The sequence below is a fragment of the Patagioenas fasciata genome, chromosome 3, assembly GCF_037038585.1.
Source record: "Patagioenas fasciata isolate bPatFas1 chromosome 3, bPatFas1.hap1, whole genome shotgun sequence".
Classification (NCBI taxonomy): Eukaryota; Metazoa; Chordata; class Aves; order Columbiformes; family Columbidae; genus Patagioenas; species Patagioenas fasciata.
This window is the reverse complement of record NC_092522.1, coordinates 110,585,828-110,608,950: the sequence shown is the minus strand read 5'-3', so window position 1 is coordinate 110,608,950 and position 23,123 is coordinate 110,585,828. Positions and strand designations below refer to the sequence as shown.

Genomic DNA, 23,123 nt, shown 5'->3' with positions numbered 1-23,123 from the left:
CTCTACTCTGCTCTGGTGAGACCACATCTGGAATTTTCTGTCCAGTTCTGGGTCCCTCAGTTCAAGAAGGACAAGCAACTGCTGGGGAGAGTCCAGCACAGGGTAACAAAGATGATGGAGGGAGTGGAGCATCTCCCTTATGAGGAAAGGCTGAGGGAGCTGGGTCTCTTAAGCTTGGAGAAGAGGAGACTGAGGGGTGACCTCATTAATGTTCACAGGTATATAAAGGGTGAGTGTCACGAGGATGGAGCCAGGCTCTTCTCAGTGACAACCAATGATAGGACAAGGGGTAATGGGTTCAGACTGGAACACAAGAGGTTCCGCTTAAATTTGAGAAGAAACTTCTTCTCAGTGAGGGCGACAGACACTGGAACAGGCTGCCCAGGGGGGTTGTGGAGTCTCCTTCTCTCGAGACACTCAAATCCCGCCTGGACGTCTTCCTGTGTAGCCTCATCTAGGTGTTCCTGCTCCGGCAGGGGGATTGGACTGATCTTCCGAGGTCCCTTTCAATCCCTAACATTCTCTGATTCTGTGAAGAAGCTGAATCAAATCCTCAATCTCAAACTAAATTCTGCTCTCAAAGTCAGAAATTGCCATGTCTATGGATACATCTACATTATCAAATATCTTGGCTTCTAGTTTGCTTCTAGTGCCTGATCACCCAATTGTCTACACCACATACACATTAGTTTACACCCAGGCATTCTGCGCTCAGCTTTAGTTGCGTGAGTAGTTAAATAAGGCTCTCCTTTTTCTAGGCAGCATGGATAAGACTGTGGCAGGTTTGCTCCCACCGCCCTACACAGTTCTCCAGCAGCTTTCCAAAAGGTGCCCTCACCCACCTGTTCCCACTCCATGCTCCCAGGCATGGAGCACATGCCACACCACAAGACCATGAACAGTCCATCCCGGCTAACTGTGAGACGTACTTCACGGTACTTTGGTCGCCTGAACATGCACAAAACCTGTGTCTCAGAGGCACCGAAGTCCTGTGGAGGGCTGGGCAGACACAGCCCCGCCATTCTCCAAGCAGCGTGGGTCACGGCCAACGTGCAGCATGGTCCATGTGCCACAGCTCTGGGTGCAAGGAACTGGAAGTGGGTTCTTCCAGGGTAACAATAGTCGATCAGGGTTCCCAGGAGTTCGGTTTGGCATGCTCTGTGCAAATTCTTCTACGTTCTTTGCCTGTATTTTTTTTTTCCTGTAATCTCAATGTCCTTCCACTGTTTGACTGTAAATTGGGGATAATATCACTTCTCTAAGGTACAGAGAACAGCTACACTCAAGATTGCAGCTATTTCGATAATGCTGCCAGAAAAAAAAAATGTCAGGAGACTACTCTTGACTTTTTGTAGATATTAAAGAAACAGGAGTTTTAAAAAAGACATTGAGGAGAATTGCAAAATAATGTGCAGGCATCTACTGTGAAATACTAACAAATAAAAAGGAAACTGAGGAAGCAAGTGTGGTGAACTTCTATTTATAAAGTAACAGGATAGCTGGAACAGGACTGTGTTTCCTATGAACAAGTATTAAAGGCACAGAAGAACTTTTTAAAATACTGCTTTGTATTTAAAATCATACAAGTATTGTTCTTATTATCACTGAACTGACAAGGATCTTAACCATGACAGTATATGTTTTTAGAATCTCTGAGAAAACAAAATGTTTTTAAAGAGTGAAATAAAAGGTCAGTTAAGTTTTATAAGACAACCAACCAAGGGCTTCAATAATGAATGAGAAGACAAAAAAAACCACACTTGCCAAAAACTAGAGAAACCAATAAACTGCAAATTCCACCTTAAACACCAACTGTGCAGAGTCTCAAGACTGAAAAAATAAAATAAACAGGGTCATCCTGACCTTAAGACAAACAACAGACTTAATTACTGCAGCAGGCAATGATGAATCATACCCAAGCAAACTTCCCATTCCTTTTCAATACAATGTATTATTAATCAGACACTTTGTTTTACAACTGGCACAACCTATGCCAGAAAACCCCTTCATTTTCTCCATGCACAGCAGGAACATTTCAGAGAGTCACAACTGTTTCTTCATTGCTCTCAAGGGTAACCGAAACTGGTGTTGCTTTCATATCTCATCCACATTTCATTTTTATTCACGCGCTGCACAAAAGCACCCACTACTTGTTCAGTCATGCTGTACCTGTGTAAAAATCTTAAATGAATGTTCAAAGACCATTTTGTAAAAATTTAAAAGCTACAGCCTGATACTTCTGTAGCTATTAACAGCTCTAACTGTTCAAAACCACTTCCTTAAGAGTGTTCCTTCATCTCTAGTAATTGTAGTACTGGCAAAAAACCTCCGAACCTCCAGGCTGAGTAACATCCATTCGAGTGCTTAGAAAAACAGCTCTTAAGAACTCTCAACTTTCTTTGCTTTCTTCTTGTGAAAGACCTCGTATGCCAAGCCATGTGATGCAGGATGCTGTACAGTACATTGGGTCAGGAGACAAGATGTGGCACCATCTTATACCTCGGGAACAGGCACATTACATTCTGTCACGAATGTGAACTGAAACTAATTGAACAAATCTTGTGCTCAGTCTGTGTGATTTGATACGCTCGCATTAACCCCTACTACCCATCTCCAGCTTCAAAGACAGCGATGGTTCTACTCCACTGCAAACTACTAAAGATACTTGCTCAATTTCCACTGTCATTGCCATGTTTTGTACCTATTTCTCAACCTGCCTTTTATATATGTTCTCAACCCCCATACACACTTGGGAAGGAATCATGTCCATGTTTACCAATCGATGGCTTTTTTCATACTCAGTGTATCAGAGGGGAATACATATCTCTGCTTGTGAGCAAAACAAATATACCACAGCACAACTACACACACAATTGTACTACAGCACAACTTTCTATCAGACCCTTATTTTAGTTACTAGGGGTCACTAAAGTTTTAATCTCTTTAGTTTACCTTGGGTTTAGATACATTTTTCTTAAGAATTCTGTCATCTGGTCACTTGATTGATACTGAAGAGTTTAATGCTGCATATTGGATGCAATAGTTGACAATGTTCACAAAAGCATAATTTTCAATCTCACTTTAATAAAAATGGTTCCCTCTTAGTTTTGAGAAGCACCAGATTCTCCAGTTTCTCTTTTTTCAGATCATAGAATATGTATCATAATTCCTGAACACTTTAGTGGTTAATCATATCACCCTCAGAGAACCAGAGGGACGTCAGGGTATGTTCTTCCTCCATGAAAAGCCAACCACATCCTGGGCTGCATCAAAAGAATCATGACTAGCAGGCTGAGGGAGGTGATTCTCCCCCTTGCTCCACTCTCATGAGACCCCACCTGCAGTACTGCATCCAGTTCTGGGGCCCCCAGCATAAGAGGGACGTGGACCTGTCGGAGAGGGTCCAGAGGAGGCCACCGAGATGATCAGAGGGCTAGAACAGCTCTGCTATGAGGAAAGGCTTGAGAGGTGGGGTTGTTCACCCTGGAGAAGAGAAGGCTCTGGGGAGGCCTAATAGCAGCTTTCCAGTACCTAAAGGGAACATACACAAAAGCTGGAGAGGGAATTGTTACAAGGGCATGTAGTGATAGGACAAGGGGTAATGGCTTTAAACTGAAAGAGGGGAGGATTTAGATTGGACATAAGGAAGGAATTCTTCACCATAAGGGTGGTGAGGTACTGGAACAGGCTGCTCAGAGAAGTGTTCAAGGTCAGGCTGGATGGCGCTTTGAGCAACCTGGTCAAACTGGATGTCACTGCCCATGGCAGGGGAGTTGGAACTAGATGATCTTTAAGGTCCCCTCTAAGCCAAACTATTCTGTGATTCTGTTCTTTGATTCTACTGAGTGTCAAATTGCAACAACAAAGGTTCTACAAAATCTATTTTTATCTTACCAGTCTGCAAATCCAAAATTTGGTGCTGAAATAGCATAGGATGATGATATATGATGATGTTGACTTTTTTGGGGAAAAAAAAAAAGAGTAAACATTTGAAACAGCAAGCATTTATTATAAAATGACATGATTTAGTATAATGTCTGCTCTTTTATCCTCAGAATTTATTAAACAGCAATTCTGGACTCCAGTCTGCCAGAATTATATCAAATTCTTCAACAAAATTAGAACTTAATTTGACAGATGTGTAATTTCTGACATTATGCTGAAAGCAATGTTAAAATCTTTACCACCTCATACTACAGAAAAGAAGCTGGAGAGGAATAACACTGTCATTATGATATTTCTGCCTTGTGACATTTTGTCTTGCTCTGGCGTGAAATCTTTGTTGCAGGTTATACAACACATACACAAGAAGTATTAGTAGTAGAGGCAATCCAGAGCAATATAACTATACAAAAAGGAGTACAAATTACAAGTAGTAATTTTGTTTACCATAAAAATATTAAGACAGCACAATGGCAATTATATACCACATAAGGATAATTACATTCTCTCTGTCTTGCTCTCTGTTGTACATATATGTTGTATAACCCTAATGATTATGATGTTTATATATGTAATTATAGCGGTCAAAGAAAATGCCTATTAAGAACAACTTTTGTACCTGAAATTATTTTATCCTTCTATAGTAAAAAAGGCCTAGAATGTCAGCGTCTTGGTTGAGAAAAGCAACCTCAACAGTGTATTAAGTGACTTTCTGAGTAACTTCTAACATTTGAATTTTTTTTTCGTTCTCAATAGCAAGCAAAAAAGCAAATCAGATTTTAAGAATTAAGCAGAAAGATGATTATGCCACTGTATAAATCCATAATCTACTTACACTGGAATGCATTGTGTGCACTTTGGTTCCACTTTGTCAAAAAAGGACACAACAGAACTTGAAGAGGTTCAAAGAACGAGCAGAAGGAAGACCACAAGCACTAACAACCTTCATACTATCTAGTTGGCTGGAGTTCTTCAGAACAGAAAAGAGGCGACTTAGAGACATTTGCTAAATGTCTACAAAATGCAGACTGGTGCATCAAGGCTGCATAAGGACAAATAGTTCACTGTATCTGCAAGTATAAAAATTTAGACACTCATTTATATTATTTCTAATGCCATTTTTCAGTTGGTTGATAGTGCCTCATGTTTTTCAAAAAGGCTGGGCACTGCTCTCACATTTGAGTATTATCCTTTGTGCGCTGTCCCTGCAGCAGAGAAGTCTTTCACAATGAAGAAAGATTTAAAAGGACAGAGTTTGTGTGATTACGTGAAAGACTGCAATAGCACTCTACACGGACAGCATGAACAGTACAAAGTGGTATGTCTGAAACACCACAACTGCACATATTGTATCGATTGACATGCTAGGAACAAGCTTTTATGTAACAGCAAAATTCTTGCCTTAAAGGGCTGACTCTTCCACTTCTGCCAGCATCCATTTATCCTGTAATTTGTATAAAAGCAAAATTATTTGCTTAAAGGGGTGGCTCTTTCACACCTGCCAGCATCCATTTTCCCTGTAATTATGCCTCCAGTATTTTTTACACACATATCACTTGTTAAATAGCAGGAAGCGTTTCTTGTAAAAGACAGTATTTTTCCCAGACACTAGATAAAGGCTCTATCAGAAAAATATATCTCAGCCTTATGGCATAATTTGAAAGCATTAGGAAGATGCATTCAGAAACTTTAACACAAGATCAGCAGACAATAGGTTTAGACTTCTAATTCAAACTTAGAAAATTACAATTTTCTTCGATACAGATCAGGTCGCTTCACCTCCCCATCACAGGACATCTTGGTCTCCCTACTTTGTCTCATATCTCTGATTTTCAGAGGTTTAAGATTATCCTAATTTGTCATAACGCATCCTAATACCTTAATTTTATTATCTCAGCTTTTGTTTTCTAAACCTATATGTAGTTTCTCACTGTAAAATACAGATAATTCTACTTATTGAAAACATAGTGAAAAATTTTCTTGGAAATGCCTTGGATCCCCAAGTACTGCCTATTTTGTAAATACTGTTATACAACTTGCAGGAAATAACACTGCATTAGAACTTAACTTCTGAAGAACAAAGAAAAACATTCTATTAAAGGTACCCAAACAGTAGCTCTATGGTAGAATATGGGATTAGCCATATATGAAGAATTCTAAAGAATTTATCCTACGTAAGGAAACATCTCCATAAGCACTGAAGAATAATCATTTTATCTGTTGCTTGTCTACAAGCTGTTTAAGACTCATGAACGTGATCTCTGGCTAAAGAGTAAGAGTCAAGCCCACAAGGGGCCCAGCCACTTTCAGCCAGAAATATTACTTTTCTTCACTGTCTCCTGTGCCAAAAGCTGTGAAGAAGAAAGGAGAGGAGTAACTGGTTCGCACAATTGGAAACCCTACCTCCACTAGAATTCTGTTATCAAAGTCCTTCCTTTTTTCTGACACTCTGACTGGTAACTAGTTCAGTGCTTGACATTATGAGCTTAGAAATAGCACATTATTATATTTTCCTCATCATCTTCTGCATTCAATTAACAGTCTATACACTACATGAATAGCATCTTCCCATTAAGGTGATTATTCTTTACCAAACTAGAGCTTTATAAAACTTTTTCTTGAAAAGTTTTTTACTTTCTAAGCAATTTTGAAGCTTTGCTTCCTTTGAATAAATTCTGCTTATCACCTTCTTAATTGCAACAACAGTGTCCTAGTATGCTAATAAGAAACTTTCTCGAAGCAAGAGCTATGTTTCGGTGATGGATAAAAATAAATCAGGTGGGTAGGTACCACCCGGACGTACACACCTAGCAGCAGATACGTGCACTCAGTCTCATGTGTCCTCAGGACGAGGCTCAGTTGTCAATGCATAATGTGACACTTGCTTATACAGTAGTTTCCTTCATCAGTTGACACTCATTGCCCTACTTTCATTACCTCACAAGAATTCTGCACAAAATGCAAAGATAAAATATGACCTTTACAGAGTGAATTAGTTATTCCTATTAGTCACTTTTTCTCTATGTGTCACATTCAGCTGTCCTTAGTGGTAGACTCTGTCAAAACTAGTTTCTTGGAAGACCCACAAAGACCAAGCCCCTGTCTTTAGCAGTATATTATTATAAGGTAGGCGCTTCCACTCACATGAGTTTGCAGTTTCACAGCAACCACATCCATTTATCAGCTACATCCAAACCAGGAATGTCATTCCTCTGTTATGCCTGTGGATTGCCTACAGCTCACCATAATACTTTTCCAGCAGATGTCGAGGTGGTTGATCTGGAAGATCATTAACTGCCACAGGCCAAAAGTGCACCAGGAACCATTCTAATCAGGAGTTTCAGAGCTCAGCCTCACCTCAAGACGTCTTATTTAGCACTGCAGTCTCCACCTTCTAGTCCATGTGCATCCCGGTCACAGTTTTCCATTCTTCATCCCACTTTCTCTGATTTCTTTCCTATTCACTGTCTTTTTAAAACTGTTCTCTCTAAATGCCCTTCCCACAAATTACATACACATTCCACTTCCCCTTCTCCTTTTCAAGAACTGAAATATCCAGCAATAAGACACCTAATACTGACACTTACACACCATTAGGTTTTAAAATTATCACTGTTATGAAAGTTTAAGAAAGTTGCATTTTGAGACTGTGTTGCAGATCCAGAGGTACTATACTGGTTGTATTGCAGCTGCACACATACCCATGCAACCATGAGAAGAGACATTGTTTTCTTTACCTTTAAAGTACATAGACTAAGTTTTTTTTTGCTCAGCAGCAAATTTCTTAAGACTATTCCCATTCTTCTCAAAAACAGGTTCACTTTTTTGTGTTTATTCTTATTAGTTTGCATCTTTCAAACTGCTTTTATTTCATCTCTGTTACTCTGCCCCACCATTATGCACTATCAAAGAGAAGTGACTGTACAATGCCAGCTCTCATTTTTTGAGACAAGTCTTGACAGGAGATTTAGCATACATTAGAAAGAATAAGAAACTGTATGATGACAAAATGGCCTGTTTGACTCACTAAAATGCATTAAGCTTGCTTTTATATTTTCCCTGGCATAGTGAGTTTTTTAATTTTATTTTAACTTAGAATTATTTCAAGCATCTAACTAGCTATGTAATAACCAAGGTTCCTTTAAAAATACAGCAATTAAAGGTAAGAATCTCTTTTTTGCAGGGAAGCCAATATAGTTTGTTGCAAAATTTCACCTGAACTTAGGTTGCAACTTCTCTGAGCATGAAACCTGTATTACCCAGTAGCATTTACCTTTCACTTCTTTTCAGCTTACTCAAATTGCTGTGCACTCTCCCATGGTCCGTGACAGGTTTCCCATCTCATTCTTTCTGATAAATTTGGGACAAAATTTAAGATCTCAGACATCAATACATCTCTGGCTCCCCAAAATCAAAACTTGCTTCTGAAAAGTTATTAGAGAAAAAACTTGATGAACAACATAGGAGACCACTTTTTCAGAAATTACTGTAAAATTCAAGTTTCACCATTTCATCTAATTGCACCACATCATACACATCAATTTTTTATATGTGACATAGTTCAGAAGTGAGATTTAAACCATTCTCTCATGATGAAAATAAGCATATGCATAAGAAAAGTGCCACGGAGAAACATGGGAAGTCAAATAAAAATGTCAAAAAAAAAAAAAAAAAAGAATAATAAAAGCAACCTGTTTTTTCACCTGTTGCACAATAACTCTGGTGGCTCCCTTAATTATTTTATTAGGAAAAATAGTGAATAAGTATGCCCAGTAAAATTTCTTATCTTTCATTACTATCTAGACCTCCTAGAACTTCTATCCCCTCTTCCTGTGCTTCCCAAAGCGGAAGAATTCTTGCTCAGCCAGTCTTTCCCACGGAAACTCCTCCATACCTCCAGTCGTCCTTGTCTCCATTCCAGGACTCCTCTGGCTCTACTCTAAGACTAGAACTGCACACATTATTCAAGGTATGGGTAGACAGCAGATTAAAACAGTGGCAAAATACAATTTTCCTCTTTCTTTATTTATTCTCCTCTTAATAATTAATTTTTTACTTGCCTAACTGCCACTGAGTTTTGACCTAACAACTTTAAAATAATTAAATAAATAAGTTAATTAAATTGATACTAAATTAATAACTAAGTAAACTAAGTAATTAATTTTTTACTTGCCTAACTGCCACTGAGTTTTGACCTAACAACTTTAAAACCTTTCTCTTGAGAGTGAACAGTTAATTCAGATCCCATCACTATTCATGGATATCTACTTGCTATCTCTCTTACTTTTCATTTTTTATAACACTAGCTGCTGTCAATCATCTAATTACTAGGTCATTAATTCTACCGTACAATTGGGGATGAAAATCTACAATGGCTGACTTCCCTTTACAAAAGTTATAATGACTTTTCGAGCAGCTCTTGTAATTCTAATTAGGCTTCTCTAGACTGAGTGATGTAGAATGAAAGCCAGTACTTAATTATTATTATTTTTTTTAAATCATCTTGACAGACAAATGTTCTACAGTAGACACACAGAAACAGCAGAGAGACAGGTCAGCCCATCTGAATTTGGGAAAGGTAATTTCTGTGCTTCTACGAATGTCAAATTTGCACTTCTTAATTCAGACGTGAACATTTGCAAATGTGTACAAGTAGGTGTCAGCAGGGGGAATCCATTCTCCCCTAGTACAGGTTTTGAACCATTTTTTTCAGTAGTATTTCCAGTTTGCGCACCGAGTAATTCTACTTTCTGGGCTGACCCAAGCTGCACATTCATGCTTCTTATTTTGTTTGGGCACAGGTATCCATACATAGACATGTCAAGTGGGATTAGAGCATAACTCAGCTGAAAACTATATTGCTTCTTTTTCTAAGCTGAACTTCAGCCAGATCAATCCCTTATACTATTTCCCCATGTAGCCCACATAAATGCCTATAGCACCTATGCAGCTGTTGTGCGAACGAGGGGCCAGCAGCAGCACCTGCCTAAGTGAAGATGGCGATAGTTATTAGGAATATCATATAGCAGATCTATTTTTAAAACCACATTTTTAAATGGCAGTGGAGAAAGACTGTTCACAAATTGGTATAACTGAAAGTTTTGCATGAGTGTCCAGTAGAGATAAATAAAGAGGCAATTCTGTAAACATCAAAGATAGTCCAGAAGTCTTTATAAGAGAAATTATTTTTTTTCTCTTCTTTCCTTGACTTCTGTCTTCTTATCCTTATCTATAAATTATGCATTCGTGACATAACAGAATTTGCTTTCTGCTGGCAGACAGCTGTGACTTATTCATTAGTTAAGTCTATTATCTAAGCCACTGCTGAAATATGATACTTGTAGACATGTATCACTTCTGACAAAAATTTAAATTCATCTATTTAGCCTTAGTATCATAATTTAACTACAGGATCAGGATCTCACTTCTGTAAACACTCCTTTTTGTGGGGCCTTTGTCCTTTTTCACTCACTGGGAATGTTCTCTGTGTAAAGCTAGGGACGTAGATGTTTGCAAAATCAGGATGCAGCTATGACAAGAAAAACAATGCAAGTGTATGAAGAAAAAACATAGAATATTACAAGAGGTGCAATACTTCGTTCTCCACATTTTTCTGAACGTTATCTTATATTATTCATTATATCGTATCATATTATAAAATGTATTAAGTACAGAATACACAATCTGCAGTATCAACATTCAAGAAAGTGAGAAGCATTTACTTTGGACTCCTGGTGTAGCAGTGAAAATTGTGTAAGCCTCTCCGGGGTCACTCAGGAGTGCCAGCAAATCTGTAGCACTTTGCATTGCACTTACATTTTTAGCCGTAATTAAAGATATCACATAACTATGTACTGACAAATCCCAGCTCCAATTTCCTCTTTTTAAGAAACTGTCACTGATTCAACCACAGGTTTGTTTTATTTTTAATACTTACTTTACCATTTGGCTTAAGTATCTGATAATGAATTCATGTAGTTTTCTTCTGACAGTAATGCACTTATGTATACTGATGTGGCCTAACTTGTATATTTCAATCAATAAAGCAGTCTTAATAAAATGTGGGCAGCAATTAATCCTAAAAGCTTGTTTTATTAAATGTTCCTAGAGACTGACCCATAACTAGAAATTCTACTTACTTAGCCCTCAATCTTGCAAAGAATTTTTTTTACATTGCATCTACTTAGTTCAAGAGTGCCAGGTTTTGAATTAAAACAAAACGAGAACAAAACCAAAAAACCCCACATACCGAGTTAGATTCACAGGAATCAGAAGGAAAGGCCCATTTCTAGTCTGACTTCCTCTCTGTTGCTACCTATTTTAGGCTTAATGAGCTTTCACATGGTTGGGGTCCGAGATCATTACCCTGGTTGTTCAAACTTGCAATACGTCTTTGCAAAGTTGGGGGTTTAAAGAGCTCTGATCTCTAAAAAGAAATCCAAAATCACATGGAGCAAACAATATGTTTTGCTTTTGCACAGGGGCAGTGATAGAAAATACTCATAATAAACTTATTTTCCCATAGCATTTACAGAATAGATTTTTTGATTGTACATAGAAATATCTAGCAATGGTTATTCCCTCACCAACATACAAAAAGGGTGAACAGGCAATCCAGGAGCCAAAATATACTAGGTACAGGCTTTGTTTTGATACTGTAACTTTTATTTGTTGACAAGGAAAGCAATCCGCCTTGAAAATGATGGCATAACTCTTCCAGACATCAAAGTCAACAATTTAAGCACGAATTGCATTAAATATCGCTTATTTTTTAACTTTAATAATACTTCAGTGCATACAACCCATGAAAAAAATAACAAAAACAAAACAAAAACCTATTTGCAAGTGCTAAAGGAAAGTGGGGGTTTTCTTCTGCTTTGTTTTCTCAGAACAGTTCTCCATAATACGTCAAAGAAGCAGAAAAGGAATTATTTTAAGAGTAAGGTCTCATAACAGATACATTATGAAAAATAATTAAAATGAATTATTGGATGTGCAACATGTAATTTAAAGGCCTGACTAATCTGCATGTTTAGAAACTAACAGATTGTTTTTCTGGTTAGTGCAAATGTTATCGATCTGCTTTCTTGCTGAATTAATAACACTAGCATAGGACAAGGCGTTTTCTCAGCTTTCCCAATGTTTTCCTGAAAAGAGGCCCATTACGTGGTGGGGGGCAAAGGACAGGCCCAGATAACACTGTTTAGACTTTTCTTTGATGTCCACAGGCATCATCCTCGACAACTGACCACTAGAGACAAAAGAGCTCTCTGGCTGCTGGAAATCCCAGCCATTCTTCTCACCACCTTTTGATATCCCAAGGCTTCTATACCCTGACCTCTGCACTCTGCCACAAAGATCTTATTTGAAGAATGGTCAGCCATGTCAAAAAATCTTTCCAAATTTGGCCAAGAAACTAAGGATTTCTTTTGCTTTTCATAATTGCTTTGTGTCCTAATGTACCAGTGGGAACTCTAAGAAGAGTTTACAAAAAGAGCGGAAGGGTAAGTGTCAAAGAGAAAACACTTTCGATTTTCTGGTTGTGAAAGTATTCTCAAACATCTACTTTCTTTCACAAACCACTCTGTCTAAAGCTTCTTGATGATGCCGCATTATGCACACATACCCACTGTATTATTACTTAGTGTCGTACAGAATTCCAGTTTTAGCATGCAGATGTATGAGCTTGCTAATGTAATTTCACTCACTAAGTATACACATTTTAAATGGTGTGCATGCTGTAGTTTAAGGATCGATACCAATTTCTATACATTTGTTCATATTTTTTAAAAAAAGTGTTTAATGGTTTTCAAAATCTTTTCTTCCCTACACACAGTGTAATTGATAATTGGATCATTTTCCCATTACCTTCCAAAATATTTAGAGAAAATACTTTCCACAAAATTATCAGAGATGTTCATGGGTACTTTTAATCACGCAGTTTCATTTTCTCCCTTCTGAGCAATTAAAATTGAATAAAATGGCCAAATAGAAATAATACACTTCTAGCTAAGACACTGGGAGTCCCTAACGTCATCAACGCCACAATCCTCCCCCCACAGCATTTAAACAACATTTCTGCACAAGCCCAGCCAGGTAAACATCTATAGAAACAACCTCCTACCCTTCATTATTATGGGAACTCCCATATGTAAGTAATAACTCTGACAAGACCGACTCACTGAAGATAAATAAGTATTTACAAATTTGGAGTTCAGCCAAAGCAGTGTCTATATACTGTCTCATGTGATATGACAACCACTCTTGTAACACGCTGCTAAAATATCGTCCTGCTGTGAAGTTCTGTTGCTTGGAATGAGGACAAAGCCTGGTCAAAATTCGATGATTTCACAGTACACTTTTCTAAGGTAAGTCTAATTTAAAAATCTGTGCCCAAGTCATAAACTGCTTTGCAATATTTTTTTTTTCTCAACTGGCATTGATACAATTTTTTTCTACACTGAGAATATTCCTCCTGATTTAGAAGTCCATGACATATCAGTGATAATGCAACAGATAAAGAAAGTAAAATTTTAAAACTAAAACTGTTCATAATTTGTAATGAAAACATTGGGACTTACAATGCTTGTTTTAAAGCCAGTTCTAAATCACCTAATATCTACTCAACTCAGCCAATGTTTATTTACTTTAATGTAGATGTCTATCAGAAAAGAGTGAAACTGAATTCACAGAAGGAATGCAGTATTATTAGAATGACCAAAATTCTTGCCACCTTTAGAAACTCCTCTTCTCTATATTAATTTACTACCATAAAAAGTAAGGCAAATACCGGCAAATAGTAGAAAAGAGGGGAAAAGGAAGGGGTTTTTAATTTTTGGAACTCAAAACCTTCTCAGACAAAATGCTGATGATACCCTATACAAGGGCAGTTAGAATTCAACCTATTGCTTTCAGTGAGTTTTGAACTAAACCATACCCTGAGCATTTTTGCTCAGTGATTACTCTTCTTATATTAAAAACAAATTGCATGTCTTCAGATAGGACAAGGGCGACAACTCTGAATCAGTAGAGAGCACTCAGAGCAGCTCCAGAATAAATGTAAAACAAATCAGGTTAATCAGGGTAAACAAACAAAAAACAATCAAACAAACAACAAAAAACCCAACAAAAAAAACCAACCAACCAACCAACACAAACAAACAAAGCCCCCCCCCAAAAAAAAACCATCACCACACACAACAACTTTTGCTGAACTACAAGTCTGTAAATATTTTCATTATTATAATTTAACTAAATCCTGACCATAGGTAACATAAGCCACACCCAAACAGGCAACATATACACACACCTGAGGTCATTACTGTATAGCAACATGAAAAGACTAAAAAATCAGTGGCATAAATTCAATGCACATAAGGCCATCAACATATTCCCCGGTTCTGGCAGTGTCCACTGAAAAGATTACAACACTTTTATACAGGGTCATTACTACTCTGCCATTGGAAATTATTGCCCTGCCAGTTTTACCCACGTAGTTGCTCCTGTGAGCTATCCCTGACCCTCTTTAGTAAGAAAAGTTATAACTGTTAACATAATAGATCTTCACCACCCCTGTTCATTTCAAGCTGCAGTTACACCTAATTCTGATGCAGGCCTTAGAGGGAAATTGTTGAATTATGGTAAAGGAGAACCCAAGACAGAACACCATTCACACAATGAGCATCACCAGTGGGCTGGAACCTGGGAACGAACTGAAAAGCCAAGTCACCTGCCCCACTTGCTGAAGCCTTTTTCTGACCAACTGATACTCCCAGTTGCATCCTTCTGCTGCCTTTGGCCTCCCCCTGAGCGTATAAAATGCTGGCTGCATACCAGAAAGAAAAGAACTAAAATAAACACCAGGGTGTGATGGGAAACTTCACTGCATAAAACAAAAGACACATATACAAAAATCCCATATACTAACATCTATAGGAGACTATGCACAGTCACTGCCTGAGATTTTACAGATGTTGATATTTTAATTCATGTGAAATTGAAAACAGTAAACTGACCTTCTGAGATTGTAGGTATTCTTTAAGGCACAGTAATAATGACATGCTAAAAAAATCATAGGGATAACAAAGCATTTGCATTTTCAGGAATTATAAAGTCATCATCTAGCTTTTTAATAAGCTCATCTTTTTTACAAAATACTGCAGTGTTAAATCCAGTAGAAGACTTGCATTATATCTCGAGAATACTATCATTTTCTATGTACTTCAACTAATCAGCCAAACTGTAGATAAAACCTGCATCTAATTCGATATATACAGTACATGGAATCATTGCCTTCCCCACACAGGAAGGTGGCCCATTAGATAGATATAGCACCCACCCATATAAAAAGCATCCATATGGATAGTGATGTTATAGCTTGATAACTCAGATGGACGTGAGCACAAAATTAATCAGGTGAAGCAACATTCCAAGTCGCACAAAACATACATGAATTAAGCTATAAAAATATATGGCAGAAGTATAACAGAAAAAAGAATGATCACTAGTGAGGCCAAAGATAGGTCCATTAAAGACTAATAGGTCCATTAACCAAAGAGCCTCATTAATGTAGCTATCTCAACTGCTATGAATAAGACCAGTTTTTACATCAGCAAACCCAGTGCCTGTTCAATAATCCCAAGGAAAAGAGAGCTGACTGTACTCCCCTTCTGTTCTCTCACCAGTGCTAAGTACATCTTCCCAGAAAACAGCAACACTGCCTGGTTCCCTAGTTGTTCCTCCTATTATTTTTCTGAGCAGGAGCCCTTTTTCTTTTTCTATAAAACCACTAAATTGGAAGATGTAGGATTGTCAGTGTAAAGATTGCTTGTAGACAAGTACATGAAAATAATAGCTTGCCTTTCAAAAATCCCCACTTTCGCACTCCCAGCCCACCAAGAACTGTACCAAGAATTGTACGAAACCATACTTATATATTATAGCATACAGAGCTTTTCAAAAAAGAGAAAATTATGATCAGATTTGATGGAAGAGGAAGGTAATGGCAGAAGTATCGAAGAAATACAGAGCACAAGGTTACAAACACAGTTTGTAAGATAGAGACCGTGGCGAAGTCTTGGTGCAAAGCAGCCTAAAGTCTCTCATGTCTTTATTACAGTCTCACAAACAAAAGTTTTAGTCATGGGGAACTATGACAGAGCAGCTGATCAAGCATGCAGCTAAGCCATGGTAACTTGCAGATATATCCATAACATATGTTTTCTGTTTAGGCTGTGAACTCTTGTCCATGAATGTACAGTTTGTAAATGAAACAGTATATGGTTCAAGTTGGGGCCATGTGAACTTTAGGGGCAATATTGGTGCTAATGTTCACCTGTGGGCTAGTGTAGGCAAATGGAAGATACTCCAAAAATAGGAGCGGTTATAATTTCACTTATGTAATATTTTTGTTAATTTTATTGCATGGAGAAAAAAGGCTGATTTCTTTTTCTAAGTTACAATAGTACGAAATTTACAGCTGACAGTTCAAAGGTGGTCAAGATACAGTAACATTATATGACAATCTCACTGTTATTTTTCAGATAAACTTCTCAAAAGCAAGATGACAATATGAGATGGTTTACTACATCGCTTCTTTCCTATGCCCAGGTTTCCTGTAGAGAGCTCCACAAGGAAGAAAGTATACGGTATGAGGGCTCTGCAACAAGTATTGCATAAAAAGAAATGGACTTTCAAAGGGTCTATTATAAATTTCTTCTCACATCATAGATAAATGTCTGGGAATTTATCAAAGTCATCTGAACCTGCCACATATGGCTGCAGAGCAACACCCAATACTTACTGATGAAGTTGAGACCTGGTACCAAAACTCAGTGAAAGTCAGAAGGATCTAATCAGTGGTTCAGAACTCAGCTGTTCAAAGCTGACAGTAACTGTGCATTGCTGTTCTGTCTGACCTGAGACAACAGCACACAGCACCTCCCTCAGTGGTAAGAATTAAAACAGAAGATTTACTGATAGATATCTAAGTCCACAATGTAATTTTCCTTGGTGATTTTATGACTTGTGCCTAGGATATAAGGAGACAGACCCTACTACTTTGAAAGCTGGAAACTTAAAACTTCTTTGTTCAATCTGAGCAAGACCTAGACAAGCATTGCTAGACAAAAATAAATTTTCAACTAATTAATAAAATTAACTTTCTAAACAATTCTTTAAATGACAAGAGTAAGATTGCAAGACATTCAGGTTATATAAGAGGCAGTAAATTCCACAATAATCCATCCACAATACTAAAACTACAGGAAGTTCTCCTTGTGGAGCTGCACTCTCCTTTCACCTTGTGGAAGCCTACGTGTCCCTAGAGAACGGACTGCAGTATCACTGAAAGACCAGAGCTTTCCAAACACCACCTCTCTGATTCTGCACCCAGATTTGCTTCACAGAATTTCAGGGAACTTTTTCAGGTCTTTATAAGCTCGTCTAAAGTGCACTGTATGTTGCTTTTTGCTCAGCCACCCTCTTGCATCAGTGGCCCTGGTCAATAGCTTGTGGCCCACACCATGCTGGGCCACATATCGCACACATGGGATGGGACTAATGCTGTTCCAGAGGAAATATTCCTTCCAAATGCTCTTTCAAATGGGGATCCCACTGTGAGGCAGAGTACATCAACAAGATTCCTCTCCTGCTTTTCCAGCATCATGAGAACCTCAAAGACATACGATAATGCTGCAGTGTAATTGTTTTTAGATGCTGCTATCATAGCTGGGGGGCTGGATATCGAGTCAGACATTTGCCTCATACTGAGAAGACGAGACTTGGCTTATCTGCTTCCTTTTACAGTGCTCTTGCTTCAAGGCCCTTCTGAGCAGACACGTTAATTACCACTGATGTGAACACTATGTTCCTCTTTACACAAAAGATGATGAAAATTGTGGGAATACAGCAAACAAGGGGGAAAGCAATGAAGTGTATAGCAAGATACACACTTGTTGACAGAAGATTTTTAATTGAATAAAGTGTTAAAATTGAGAACCACACATGAAAATCAGATATATTCTGGCAAGTCTGAACTGTCTGGCATCTAGATGCATTTCTTTCTCTAACAGGAGTAACAAGTGACGTTTCCATGGGTAGCAGGAATGATTGAGCCCAACTTACACATGTATGTCTACACGTATCTCCACAACATACTCATGCATGGGGTTTGAACAACTAGGGTTCAAACCATTTATAATTGCATCTACACAAAAATGCCACTACGATCTGGATCCCTCACTTACTTGACTGCAATGGAAAGGATGCTCCAGTTAAGTAATGAATGTTTTCTTTAAAAGCAAATGCATTTACATAATAAATCAACCATTTCATTACCTCTGGGGTGAAAATAATGGAAGTAGTTGTCAGATTAGGATGAAACTATCTCCGCAACTTTTCAGCAACTTCCAAATCATGCTTGTGGTCAAAAATATCTTCACTAGTGTTATTACAAGTAACATGAAGAATTATTACACCAGTGATATCTACAGTTTTATCCGCCACTCTGTGCATACGGTTTGATCAGTTTGTGTATAGGGTATCATTATGCTATTCAATTTCTAGTTCATACAGAAATTGGGAAAGTACAGAGATTTTGAAAACATGAGAATGTGGTCCCAAATCAGAAAAGACTATACCTTCTTTTTTTAATGCACTAAACTTCTAGTTGATAGAAGTAAAACTGGTGCTATTAAATCTGTCTATATATCCATTCAAGTCCCCTTGCAGTGGATACATACACCAGGTAGATGAGGACATGTATGATGAAATAGTAAGTGCAGTTATAGTAATTATAAACCAGCTTACCATTTCAAAGCACTGTATAATGACACTAGAAGTTCACAGGACAGGATGACACCACTGTTCTTATTTTAAATAAATGTTTATCCTTGGAAAAAGCATAAGAAATGTTATGGAAATAAAAATTTCCCATCTTCAGAAGATGAAATTAAGTATTTTCTCCTTATGAAAACGGAAGACCTAGCCCTACACTTTCCTCCTAAGGACCTCTAAAAACTAATACAGCTAGGTTAAAAACAAGGGTACATTTTGCAGGCAACCACTTAAAATGACACAAAAAGTGTTCAAAGAGTCAATAAGCTAAGTATCAGGCTGAATGCTCATGCCTAGAAATACATCTTTGATGGCAATTCTTTGTCAGTACTGCCTATTTTTATGACTGTGATGTTAATACACTTTCCACAAATAATTTTTCATTTCTGTCTACTGCATAATTACATAAAATATACCTCCAACATCATTACAGATTCCTTTTAATACCTAATGTACTGCTATGTTGTTTAGCTAGAAAAAGGATATTTTCTTCATATAACATTCAATGAGTATTTATATTTTACAACATTTTTTTTCCTAAGATATACAATTTCTAAGTGACAATTTTCTTTTACTGTTTTTTTTTTTTTCAGAAATACAGCACTGATTATGTTACTTCTTAGACTTCCTTTATTCCTCACACGAACATTCAAGCATGGAAAAGCAACACATGGATAATGGTAAATGAAGGCAAACTGAAAAACAAATCAATGCTGTTTGGAATCCTTAGGTGTAATTACAAAAGAAGAGCTACAAATCTCTACAAAATAAGCATAAGTGAGATATCTAAATTTCTGTAGTAAATAACAGTATTTCCTGTCACAGTCTGTGCAACAGAAGTTTGGAAGAGTTAGTCAGATTTGCAGACTGACTGAATCATCAACCACAGTCTATGTGGAAAAAAGCAAAGAATTTTCAGCTGTGGTTAAAGATGCAAAGTTTTCCCTGTGCATGTGTGCAATACATGAATGCAGTCATGTTTTTGTATAAGTAGGGATGTTTGTTCATAGATTTAGGTTGGTTTTAGTTACATTAGTCTTTTATGCCCCTTAATGTATCCATTATTCACATGAAATAAACCCGGAGTTGTGCCTGCTTCATTTTGTATGAGGGTGAAAGAAGACATGGCAGATCACTAATCATTCGCTGTGCAGACTTTGTATTCATTAGAAAAGCCACAATCAATAAGAACCAAGGGCAATTTTTCCCTGCAGATAATTATGTCCAGTGTCAAGAGAGTGTTTAGGAGTCTGACAGGCTTTTGTCTATTTACAAGAATCACCTTTGGAAGTTTAAAACTTCCTCATCCAAATTTGGCTTTACATAACACATACTGTAAAACGCTCCTGTTTTATTTTGTTACACAAAACTATACTGGTTTTCCTCATGGTTACTTTCACATTGTGTAAGTTGCATAAGTTGCAAACGCAGAAAAACTACGAATGTCAAACTGACCATCACTTTTCACAACTTACAGAGCAATCTCTTCTGGGTTTTGGGGGGCAGGTGGTGTTTTTTTAAAAGAGAATCTATGGAAGCCATTAGTGTCTTATACACAATATGTTATTTTAGTTTAACAAGAAAAATAAATTCAAACCATTGTTTGCTGTTTCACATTAGAAAACTCTTTCCTTAACTTTGTGCATATCATGCATACTAAGGTTATACAAGCTCTTCTAAGAGATTCTGAACTGTTATATCCAAAGACAGACGCCCTTAACGAAGTCTTCAAATATAGACACAAATAGACAATAGATCTGAGACCTAAGTCAGAATTTCATCTCTACAAATCTAAATATTCACAATATCAAGGGATACAGATTTCTTAACACAAAATAACTGAAGCACTGCTTCAAAAACATTGTGTCTAACAGATATTCACACAGCAAAGACAACAATGGCATAAGTGAAATTCCATCCCTAAATCATTCTGTTCTGCCCCTGTGCTTGTAAGATCTTCTGTCAGGGGCTAATCTCACGTGACAGGCCTGATCCAAAGCCATTTGAAGTCAATGGAATGTCTCTTCCTGACTTCAGGGAGCTTTGCATCCAGCCCATATAAACTTCAAGAACAATATAGTTCAGGGAAGGTTGTTTTAAGACAACAATAGCTAACTATTGTCTAAGTAGAAAAGAATGTTAGCTTCAAATGACATTTACCTGCAGTAATAGATTTGTGTCAGATTTGCTTTCTTTTTTTTTTTTTTTAATGCACATTAACACTGTTAAACCTTTCCAAAGAGAAAATTCCACTTCTTTAGCAAAAGCCACAGAAAATCAAAATGTAGGGAAAAAGAAAAAAAAGGCAATTTTGTATGTAGGAAGCTCAGTTTTTCTGAAGAAACAAAAGATCAATTTCAAAGCCTCAACTCATTTGAGGTTTACTTAACAGCTGTACATGACAGACAAGACAGATCAAGAGGTTTCAAAAATCTATCAGGTGTTCCTGTAGTTAGCAAACAAAAACATAGATTAAAAAATTAAACTAGTCACGTAAGCAAGTAGGTAGTTTGACAGGAAAAGAAGTTATTTTGGTTATTGTTTTTTACTAAACCCCCTGATTCTCTAGTGACTGAAATCAATTTCAAAGCTAGAGCTGACAACTACCACACCAGATAAGGTGATCTAGAGTCAAACTGTTGTTTATTGTTTGAAAATAACAGAACTGCAAGCCCTGAATTAGCAATTAACATCACTGTAAAAACTGGTGAAAAGTCCCATTGCTGTGATGTGGCTCTTCTCTTTAAGAAAAATGGGGCAATGACAAAGTAGACCAGTACAGAACCTGATGCTGATCCCATGTACACTTGTACTAATAAATGATGAAAAAGCAAATTACAATCAGGTCCACTATCTCCAGGTTGCTTAAGGCAGAAGGGAATGGTGGCTCTAACTTCCTCACTCACACACCAAATCAACTCACTGCAGCTATTTTAGTTACCTAGCGTGCAGATGAAAACACAAAAACTTCCAATTAAGCACAAGTATTCCAGAAGGTTCACCTTTGGAGAACGATTCTGTGTTTCACAGTGGGAAAAAAAAACAACCAACCAACCAAACAAACAAACAAAAAAATTAAATCCCAAAGACTCTTATTGATACAAGCCACTGTTAATTTTCTTTGTAGTTGGTTCAGTATGTTTAACAAGTAGCACTGACATTACTGCCATTATTAGTTAATAATTTTCAGAAGGGTCCACGAGGTGTTACATCAAAAGCCAGGTAGCTCACACCTCAAAAAGTAAATGACACCAAGGATAAGGAGAAAGCAAGCACCAATTTTGCCCATGTATAGATGCTGTACTTTCTGTCTCCTTCATCTAAGCTTCCAGTATCCACAACTAAAAATAAAACAATTCGCTTTATAAATACATCTAACCAAATTGCTAATTTTTTTAGGCTGAGTGGATGAATCAAACATAATTATAAATTTCATTTCAGGCCAGTACAAAATTATGTTGCTTTTATTCTCTCAATGAAATGAAACAGTATTTCTCAGGTCAAAGAGCATACCTTGTTTTGGTATCACAAATATTTTTTTCACAGTAACTGTCAAACAGCCCATTTTGTTTGACTAAAAAAACAAGCAACAACAACAAAAAAATATTAATTTGGGTATTTTCCCTATTTTTCTCCCTGTTGCTATTAAATGCCTTTCTGAACTGAAATATTGTCTTACAGTGAAAAAACAAACTTTCATTTTACATGAGTCAAAACAATATGCAGACTTTAGCTTTGCTTTTCATTTATATTTTTTCCCTCTGACATGCACAAAGTAATTAATTGTTTTGTTCACTCCAGAAGTGCTTTTTGGGTAAATAAACCATCCATCTATTTTGTTAAGCCTTATTTAGCCATGTATTTCAAGTACCAGAGTATTTGCTTTCATACTCCTACCCTTTTCTCTCCTCTTCCTACACGGGCAGTTGGGACACAAACTGCCCACTGCTGAATCTTGCTCGCTGGTACCCTGATCCCCCCGAACTCATGTGCTCCCCTCTTACTCCGTTCTTGCGGTAACACCTCCTGAGCCTTCAGGGGACCTGAGCTCCGGTTACCCCCCTGCCGTCCCTGAGCATTCCCAGGTGCTGATAATCTTTCCTCTGCATTGTTGCTGCTGCTCCTCCTGATTTCGGCAGATGCTACAGCTTTGCAAGTCGCAAGGATCTTACCTCTGAGACCCTCTTTGTTGCTCTGTGACCACGTTGGAAGCGGGGAGTGATGGATGTTAGGGAAGCATGAGCCTCCCCTCGCTGTTTAGCAACGTGGTCTGCAAAGGAAGATAGAGATGCTGCTCTCTCCTCCTCCCCCCTCGCTGTCCCAGCTTCCTCCTCCCTCCTCCTTGT

The 23,123-nt window shown here is 37.6% G+C and overlaps 1 protein-coding gene across 8 annotated transcripts in view; it reads right to left on the bottom strand.

The window, feature by feature from the left end:
* The window catches only part of GREB1 (growth regulating estrogen receptor binding 1), a 97,587-nt gene extending 74,464 nt beyond the window's left edge, over nucleotides 1–23,123 (bottom strand). For 6 of the 8 annotated variants that reach the window (XR_011738536.1, XM_071807066.1, XM_071807064.1 and 3 more), the window contains exon 1: nucleotides 22,950–23,123. The gene's annotated coding sequence lies outside the window, so the exon portion shown is untranslated. The remainder of the gene's footprint in view (nucleotides 1–22,949) is intronic. The other 2 variants (XM_065833878.2, XM_065833876.2) reach the window with 1 other exon arrangement.